The 10127-nt window shown below is 33.8% G+C and overlaps 1 non-coding gene across 1 annotated transcript; it reads left to right on the forward strand.

The window, feature by feature from the left end:
* Positions 1-5807: 5807 nt before the first annotated feature.
* LOC121218940 (small nucleolar RNA R71) lies at positions 5808-5914 on the forward strand. The gene has a single exon (XR_005915421.1). It is a non-coding gene; the product is annotated as a small nucleolar RNA R71 (small nucleolar RNA).
* The last annotated feature ends 4213 nt before the right edge of the window (positions 5915-10127 follow it).

A 10127-nucleotide genomic window follows, 5' to 3' on the forward strand; every position in this document is an offset into this window, starting at 1 on the left:
ACACGGCCATGGGTTTGACAAGGGCATGGCCATGCAGAAGACACGTCCGTGTAGTAGTATGGGTGTGGCCCAGGCCAATCCCGTGCGTGTGGGCGCACATTCCCATAATTTTGAAATTTCCCTAGGGTCGCACGAGTCGTTCCGATCGACTGTGGGCCTACTGTAGGGTCGGTAAGGGCTAACCAAACCATAAAATTATGTGATCTGATAGTCTGATATTCTGCTCTGAGTGTGACAATGTTATGCATGTTTGATTATTCTGTTAAATATATATTTGATATTTGTATATGAGTATGTAAGCATGATATTTCTGTATTTATGATTGGGGTGAGAATTGTATATTTGGAGGTAGTGTTCTATATGGCGAACATCGCATATATTCTGGCAGCTTGGCTACATATTATCTAATATGTGTCGTAATGACACGATATGGTGTGTAGGGATGGGTGGGTGTTTTTAACCCCATATGGTGTGATGGGATGATCGGAGTTGGTGTGTAGAGGATGGGGGTAGGATTCTATATATCTGTTCTGCATATCTGATTTTGTTATCTGTAACTGTAAAGGACTTAAGTCTAAATCTGAATCTTAATTTGTCTATATATGTGATATCTGTATGAATATCATGTCTAATTCTGTTGGGTTATAAACTGAGTTTACGAAAACTCACATCTGTTTGTCTGTTCTGTTCAGGTAATCCACGGACTTAGGGGGATCAGTTTGACGGAGCCTCACGGTGACCACGAGTTCGTAATTGTTTAAGATTTTGATTTTTATTTAATTAAGGATTATTTTTGGGAGTTTTGAAATTAATGGACTCTCCGAACTGTTGATTTTATTTTGGATTTTTGTTTTCGATTTAACACTTTATCTAAGACGATTAGCTAAAAACACAGTTTTACTTAAATAAAGGTTTCCGAAAAATACGAATGGGATTTTCTAATACAAAAGTTTCTATGACTTCCGCTGCAAATTACGTTTTGGAAAATAAATTAATTAAATAACACTTTCGATACTGGTTATAAACGAATAAGAGTTACAAAATTTGAATGATTTATCGAGTGACCCAGTCTTCAAAAACCCTTCTTTGTGACATCTCCAGATACAGCCATAACGTCTAAGCTGGGTTTGGGGTGTTACAAAAACAATCATAATTCACATATTTTATTTAGCATATGACACACAATAACTTAGCTTACATACAATACAACTCAAAATCTCATAAAACACCGTTTGGAAAATTAGCACAGTTCGCCATATTAATATAGATTGCCAATTTAACACATTTTACCATATAACACAGTGCATAATTATAATTGACTAGCACTACAGTTGAGCTCGCACCTAGCATTTCACGATAATATTATTTCGCACTAATCAAAGCTCGCAATATCGTAAAACTCATAATTCTCTTAAGGGTTCGTGCATGCATAAATGTGCATTATCAATAAAATTCTCATATTATAGAAGTCGACATTATATTATTATTTTTATATATGTTTGCAAGCATTACAAAACCATATACGAATATATATTATACATATACACACACCTATTTAATGGCTTTTTCTCGTCAAATTTTAGCATACATTAAAAGTCTCATATACATTTATAAATATTAGATAATACAAAACCTATAAACGCATATATATTATATAATAAAACCCACAGATATATTATATATAACTGCAAAACCCATATATATTATCTATAAATAACAAAACTCATATATGCATCTATTATATATATACACATACCTTTTAGTACTTCAACTCACCTTTAATATTTAGCTCACACATAAACGCAATAATTAGATGCACAATTCATACACACTTATCATGTCAACTACATGGTTTATAGCTATGGCCTACCTATTTTATTCTTATAACTACATGCACATTTAAAATTCATGCATTTGGCTCATTAAAATTGCACAACATGCATACCCAACTTTGCACTAGAAGAAATCAAGGTTCACATATTAGTTAAGCTAAGGTTGGCATATGTTACCTTAGCCTTGTAATGGAGTTTAAATGTAGTATATCAAACCACTCACCTTAGCAACCATTTCTTCAACTACCATGCTTAAGTAATCTTTTATTTGCCTTTGTCCTTGGTTGTGGAGGCTCCCAAATAAATTGGCACTTCTCATACTGTCCCGTGCAAAATGATATGCGAATGTGCAAGTATACACGTCGAATCAAGTAATAAAGTAGTAAGTAAGATCATCTTCACAAGGATCAGTTAAGATTAATTTGGTTAAGCTATCACTATGAACTATATGAATCAGGCTATGGCAAGAAAAACAAAATAACATATTTGTAAAAGATAATTACATACGCAATATTAAAAATAGATAACTAACTTAAAATCCGGTGGCAATGTAACGAGACAAAATTGAGAGGCAAAACACTGTTGAATGGAAAGGTTGGAACAAGCCTATTGTTCAGATTCTAGCTACAGTTGTCTGCTTCTTTCGAGAGTCAAACTTTAGGCTACCATTCCTAAGGTTTTATATGTCTACAAGCTTAAAGGATGGTACCCAATATTTTTCTTACTCTGTACAGAGCCCAACTCTATGTCTAAAGTGTTACGAATATTCTTTCGAATACTCACTTGTACTTTTCTATCACAATCCAACTAGTCTAACCATTTCAAAATTAAATCAAGTTTGTGAACATACCATACATCTATCTATGTCTAAAGATTGCATGTATGCATTCAAAAGAATGCAAATTGAATAAAATAGTAGATCTAGTCACGATAATGCCTGATCATTAATGAAAATAAAGATTCATCAAGTAATTCCAACCCGATGAGATTAGCTCATTGGTTGGACATTAACATCCAAAATAAATGTATCATTCAACATCATTTAATAGTTAAAAATCCAAAGAAATGAATCAAGATAGTGAATGAAGACCTTCATAAAGCTTTCACCAAATCAAATCCCAACTCTAGTCCTACAATATTGTGCAAGACCCAGGGTTGAATACTTCGTCCCCTTGTGTCTCTAATTTGTGCTTTAGCTTCTACCCTTTCTTCTTTTCTCTAGATTATTTTTCACATGAGTTGGTTGGAGAAGAAGAACCGCTCCTCAATTCTCGTGTCAATTTTTCCCCTATTCTCCTTTTTCTTTCTTCTCTCTTTCCTCTTTTATAGGGTAGGTCCCCTCTCTCAACACACCCTTTTCTCCCTATTTTTCAGGTGGATTTATCTGGTACACATCCAGTTGGCTAAGAGTGATGAGGACTGAGTGTAGTGTTAGCATATTCCTAGAATTGCCATGGCATTTTACTGGCAATCTGCCCAACCTTTTGCCATAACAATACTTCACTCATTCATTTCTCTTCTTCCTTCCTATACCTACTACAAACACAAACAATTCCTTTCCTTCCACCAACCAAACTAACATATAGTAATATTGAAAGCACAATCCAAGTTTTATGATGTAATATTATAAAATATCCTAAAATTCAAATATATCCACTTAAGTACAAAAAATTAATCAAGTTTTAAAGCCTGTAATATAACAGATTGCTAAATACAGTGACACCTTCTTTCTTTGGTACACATTGAACATGAATCACCCACGAACTATCTGAAATAGGTTATATTATTTCAACATCAAGCCATTTAATAATCTCATGTTTAATGACTACCTTCATAATAGGGTTCAGTCTTCTCTGCTGCTCAATAGACTTGCCATTGCAATCCTCTAATAAAATCTTATGCATGCAAATAGCAGGCCTAATTCCCTTTATATTAACAATTTTCCACCTAGTGTTTTCTTAGATTTCTTCAAAACTTCTAATAACTTCTACTCCTGATAATGTGTCAATTCTACAGACATGACTACTGAAAAAGTGTTATTGTCTCTCAAGTATGCATACTTTAAGTGTAATGGCAAAGGCTTTAAGTCCAAAGTAGGAGGGTCCTCTATGAAAGGTCTAGGAGGCTTGAAAGAACGATTGGAAAATTCTAAAGATTCAAAACTTCTCCCTTATTGACATTCAAATTGCTTGGTATCCATAAGTTCACCAGTCATTATTGCTTCAGTCAACTCAAATAGATCTCCATCATCATCATAATTGTTGTGACAAAACTTTGCAAATTCTTTCTCTACTGCTGAGTCGAGAAATCCAATGGCGTGACATTCTTCATTTTCATCTGCACACTTCATGTCATCAAAAACATTAAAGGTTATTTGCTAGTTATTAACCCTTATTGTTAACTCACCTTTTTGCACATCAATTAGCATTCTACCTATTTCTAGAATAGGTCTACCAAGAATAATTGGCACCTCTTTATCAGCTTCACACTCTAGAATAATAAAATCTATTGGAAAAATAAATTTATCAACTCTTACCAGCACATCTTCAATCTTACCTTCTAGATGTGCATATGATTGATTTGCTAGCTATAGCATGAATGTAGTGGGTCTTGCCTTCCCAATTCCTAGCTTTCTGAAAAAAAACATAGGCATTAAATTTATACTTGCACCTATATCACATAATCCCTTACCGACATAATGATTGCCAATTGAAAAAGGGATAGTAAAAATCCCTAGGTGCTTCAACTTTGGAGGAAATTTGTTCATCAACATTGTTGTGCACCCTTCAGTGAAAGCAATAGTTTCAAATTCCCCTAATCGTTGCTTCTTTGACAAGATATCCTTCATAAACTTAACATAATTCAACATTTGCTCCAATTCTTCCACCAATGGTATGTTGATATGAAATTGCTTTATGACATCCAAAAAATTTTTGAACTGAAAATCTTGTTTAGACTTTTGGAATCGCTGAGGAAAATATGGCGGTGGCCTTCCTTCAACTTGTTACAGTTGCTTTGCCATAGCATTTTTATTGGCAACACGAGCTGATTCTACTTTAACATTGTTTTGTTTGACCTTTTCAGTTGTAGACTGCTCAACGAATGGTTCTGAATTTGTTTCATGTATGAAATCTAAGCTGTCGTTTTCAACAACAGCATCATTATTAACTTATGGTAGCTAAGTACCACTTCTGAGCGTAATGGCCTTGCAATGCTCCATCCCTTGTGATCTTGAATTTTTAGTTTCACTCAGCAATGCTCCTTACAGTCTTGAACTTAATGCACTAGTAGTTTGCCTTACTTTATTTTCCAAAGCTTTTAACGATGCAGCTTGACTCTATATTAAAACATCATTCTTGGCAATGTATTCCTTCAACAAAGCTTCCATCGATGAAAAAGATGATGTTGAACTTTGTTGAACATTTTTCTGTGACATGGTTTGATTATATTCGGGTGGTACACTTATGGCATTTTGTCGAGCAACATTACTGGAATTTCCCAATCCTTGATTGCTCTAGCTGAAGTTGGGATGTTTTTTCCACCCTGGATTATGCGCATTGGAATATGGATTATTGTTTCGATTGAAATTTCTGATGTAATATATTGAGGTTGCGTTTGATGGGCATTCATCAAAAACATGATCTTCCCCACAATAAACACATGTTAGCTCTGTTGCTTTCATTTTCTACACTGTAGCTGGTCTCTTTAATGTTTTAATCATATTAGCTAGGGATGATACCTGAGCTGTTAATGAGGTGATCGCATCAAGCTCCATTGCTCCAGCCGCTCTTTTGCCTATACCCACTCTTGTAGCCGGATATTGATAATCATTGTTTGTTAGCTATCCTTTCCAGAATTTCATATGTCTCATTGTATGATTTATCTTCCGAAGTGCCATTAACAAATGCATTAACTACCATCCTCGTATATGCGTTTAATCCATTGTAAAAAATTTCTATCCGTGTCCAATGTTAGAAACCATGCATCGAGCATTTTCTAAGTAATTCTTTGAATCTCTCCCAAGCTTCATACAGCATCTCATCCTTAGATTGCTGAAAAGATGTAATATCATTCCTTAACTTGGCATTCATGTTTGGAGGGTTGAATCGCAAAAAAACCTTTGACAAAGTTCATTCCAAGATGCCATCATTCCTGACGGTAAAGCATTGAACCATGCTTTGGCACAATCTCACAATGAATAAGGAAATAACTTGAGTCTCAGGGCATCTTTAGGAACACTTTGTTGCCTGAATGAATCAAAGACCTTCAAAAAGAGTCTTAAGTGCAGTCGTGGATCTTCAGTAGGTAATCCACTGAACTGTCCTATTGTTTGTAGCATTTGAAACATCACTGGTTTCAACTCAAAATGCTAAGCATGAATTTGTGGCCTGACAATTCCTAGATTCAAATTATCCAAGATAGGCACTACATGTTCTCTAATAGGACTATTTTAATCATCTATCACACAAGGAATATCAACGTCCCTACCATTATGACATAATGGATCTTCTCTGTCTGGATCATTTCCAATCCTTTCCATCTCTCACAATTCTTTTCTCCTTCTCCTCAAGTTTCTCTCAATTTCAAGATCAAAATAATACTTTTTGTTTTCGAGAATACCTCTACTCATAAACTAACAACAAACCTGAAAAAGAATAAAAAACAACTTAATAAACTAAAACTAACAAAATTAAATCAGTAACAAACCAAAGTTCACCACATTGTCGATCCCTGACAACAGCGCCAGAACTTGCACGTGTGAAATGATATGCGAATGTACAAGTGTACACATCAAATCAAGTAATAAAGTAATAAGTAAGATTGTCTCCACAAGGATCGGTTAGGATTAATTTTGTTAAGTTATCAATATGAACTATAGGAATCAGGCAATGGTAAGAAAAATAGAATAACAAATTTGTAAAGGATAATCACGTTTGCAATATTAAAAATAGATAACTAACTTAAAATGCTGTGGCAATGTAATGAGACAAAGTTGAGAGGAAAAACACTGTTGAATGGGAGGTTAGAATTAGTCAGATTACATCCTCAAAAAAAAGTAATACCATGGCAAAGTTGTAACCAATCTACTGTTCAGATTCTAGCTACAGTAGTCTGCTTCTTTCAAGAGTCAGACTTTATGCTACCATTTCTAAGGCTTTATATGTCTACAAGCTTCAAGGATGGTACCCAATATTTTTTGCTTATTCTGTACAAAGCGTAACTCTATGTCTAGAGTGCTACGAATATTCTTTCGAGTACTCACTTGTATCATTTGATCACAATCCAACTAGTCTAAACTTTTCAGAATAAAATCAAGTTTGTGACTATCCAGACATCCATCTATGTCTGGAGATTGCATGTATGTATTCAAAATAATGCAAATCGAATGAAATAGTAGATCTAGTCATGATAATGACTAATCATTAATGAAAATAAAGATTCATCAAATAATTCCAACCCTATGAGATTAGCTCATGGGTTGGACATTAACATCCAAAATAAAGGTATCATTCAACAACACCATTTAACAGTTAAAAATCCACAGAAATGAATCAAGATAGTGAAGGAAGAACTTCAGAAAGATTTTGCCAAATCAGATCCTAACTCCAGTCCTACAATATTGTGCAGGACCTGGGGTTGAATACTTCATCCCCTTGTGTCTCTAATCTTTGCTTTAGCTACTACCCTCTATTCTTTTCCCCATATTTTTTTTTCACACGAGTTGGTTGGAGAAGAATAACCGCTCTTCAATTATCGTGTCAATTTTCTCCCCTCTTCTCCTTTTTCTTTCATCTCTCTTTCCTCTTTTATAAGGTAGGTCCCCTATCCCAGCATACCTTTTTCTCCCTATTTTTTAGGTGGATTTATCTGTTACACGTCTAGCTGTCCGAGAGTGACGTGGATTGACTGTTGCGTTAGCATCTTACTGGAATTTCTACGGCATTTATGCTGGCAATCTACCCAACCTTTTGCCATAACAATACTTTACTCCTTCATTTCTCTTCTTCCTTCCTATTCCTGCTACAAACACAAACAATTCCTTTCCTTCCACTAGCAAAAGTAACATATAGTAATATTGAAAGAACAGTCCAAGCTTCATGATGCAATATTATAAAAATATCCTAAAAATGCAAATATATCCACTCAAGTACAGACAATTAATTAAGTTTATAGGCCAACAATATCACTCTTTTCAAGAGTTAACACATATACATCAAACACATTACAAAGGAATTACTAACATCAACAAACACCATTAAATCAGTCCAAAATCATAGATCAAGGGCTATTAACCTTTATATCGAAAATTTAACTAGTTTTTCCGAAATAGGTGTTTAACCAATCAAATCTCATTTCTAATCTTAGATTTCAACTTCATACATCCTAAATATCATCTAATTACATATCCAAACCATCAATTTTTCCCAATTTCACCGATTTAATTTTTCCAAAAAAATCAAGCTTATGTGATCTTTTAAAAAGGGGAAAATGTTCAAATTTTCTTAAATTCATTAAGGATTTGTTAAAAGAAGATCAAATACCTTTTAGTTAGATCAAAATGAGTTAGAAATCACTTTAAAACCAAAGCTTAGCCAGGAAATACGATATCAACCATTTTCAAGCCAAAAATCAACTTAAAATCAAGTGATTTAGTAGGATCTTGATTAAATCATTTAAATTTCAAATTGAAATAATAGCTCACTTATTTTAATCATAAAAAGTTAGTATCTCACCTCAAGTTTGTAAAATCGACAACTATGGAGGGAATTTGAGCTAAAACATGTAAAGATCTCTTGAGGATTTTAAGGATGAAAACATGAGTGTTCTTCAAAATGGAAAAGAGATTTTGTGTTTAGAGAGCTTAGGAATAAAAAAAGGATGAACTAATTTTGGGAGAAAAGCTTTGATTTGGTGCTTTACAAATTTTTGCAGAAGATGAAAAGTGGGAGGGAAGGAGAGGTGGGGGTTGTTAAACAGGTACTAAAATTTTAAAAATTGGGCCATTTCCCATTTAACCACCTTTAGTTTCTTCTATTTTCCAAATAGGTCCATGCTTTTCAATTAAAACCAATTTCAAAATTATTTTCAAATCAAACCTCGCTTTTAAAAATCAATTTTAATGAAATTAATTCTCGAACACCTAATTTTAATTTCCTAACCTAAAATTATTAATTCTAATTAGTCTAATATTTTATTTAATTATCTTACCTATTTATGAGTTCGAGTTCACTAACCCTGATCCTATTTACCCAATTCTGCTAACCCAATTTTTGGGGTGTGACATACTGTACAATCATATTTGGGTCTTATTCGAACTTACGAAAGCTCTTTTAATATATTGATGACGAATAAGGACCAAAATATAAAAGGATTGATGTTGCGACTTCGAGGGTTCTAGGTCGCGATACACTCACTAACTATCTCTCATCACGACAAGAAGGTCCAATGTTGCAAAGTCACTTATTGTTTCCAAAAGGTCCATATGGTACCAATTAATCACAACCTAAATCAATTGAATATATTCCTCACTTTAACCATATCAACTATTATACCAATCGCATACACACTAAACCAACCATATATGTAATTCAAGTTAACATGACTTTTCAAACATTCAAATTAACTATTTATAATACAAAACCGACTCAAAACCTAGGTACACGCCATTTATCAAAAATAAAGGAACTATACAAACATTGTTGAGTCAAGTGTCGTAGTTTGGATGATAGATCACTTCTTGAGTCCTCGAGATCTGCTAATACCTACGCATGGAATAAACAAATTGTATGTTGAGTGATAAATCTCATGTAGCGCCCATTCCCGACCATTAAGGAGGATCTAGGAATGATGCGTTATAGCCTTAAAGTTTTTTCCTTACGAAAATGTAATTGGCGGAACCTCAAGTTTATAAAAATAGACAGGTATTTGCTATAGTAGTAATATATAAAACATTTAAACTTACAAGCCTAAACACTTTTAAAACATAGAAGTTCATTGTAAAGATTTAAGGAAAGACCATAGTTTGACGGATACATTTTCTTTTTGTTACAAAATATTGTTCTTCAAAATTCAAGCCTTGACGCCACCCTCATTTGTCATGCATAATACAAAATCACTATAAGCCTTACATAATATGTATCCTCTGGCGTAATCCTTGAATGTTCCTTTATTTCTTCGATGGTTCTAAGAAGGGAAGATAAATAGAGTAAGTTCATAGAACTTTGTGAGTTCCAAAGTGAGCATTAGAATATCTATACGTCACATAGACAGAAGGACTCTTCCTAACTCAATGGA

The sequence above is a fragment of the Gossypium hirsutum genome, chromosome D06, assembly GCF_007990345.1.
Source record: "Gossypium hirsutum isolate 1008001.06 chromosome D06, Gossypium_hirsutum_v2.1, whole genome shotgun sequence".
Taxonomy (NCBI): Eukaryota; Viridiplantae; Streptophyta; class Magnoliopsida; order Malvales; family Malvaceae; genus Gossypium; species Gossypium hirsutum.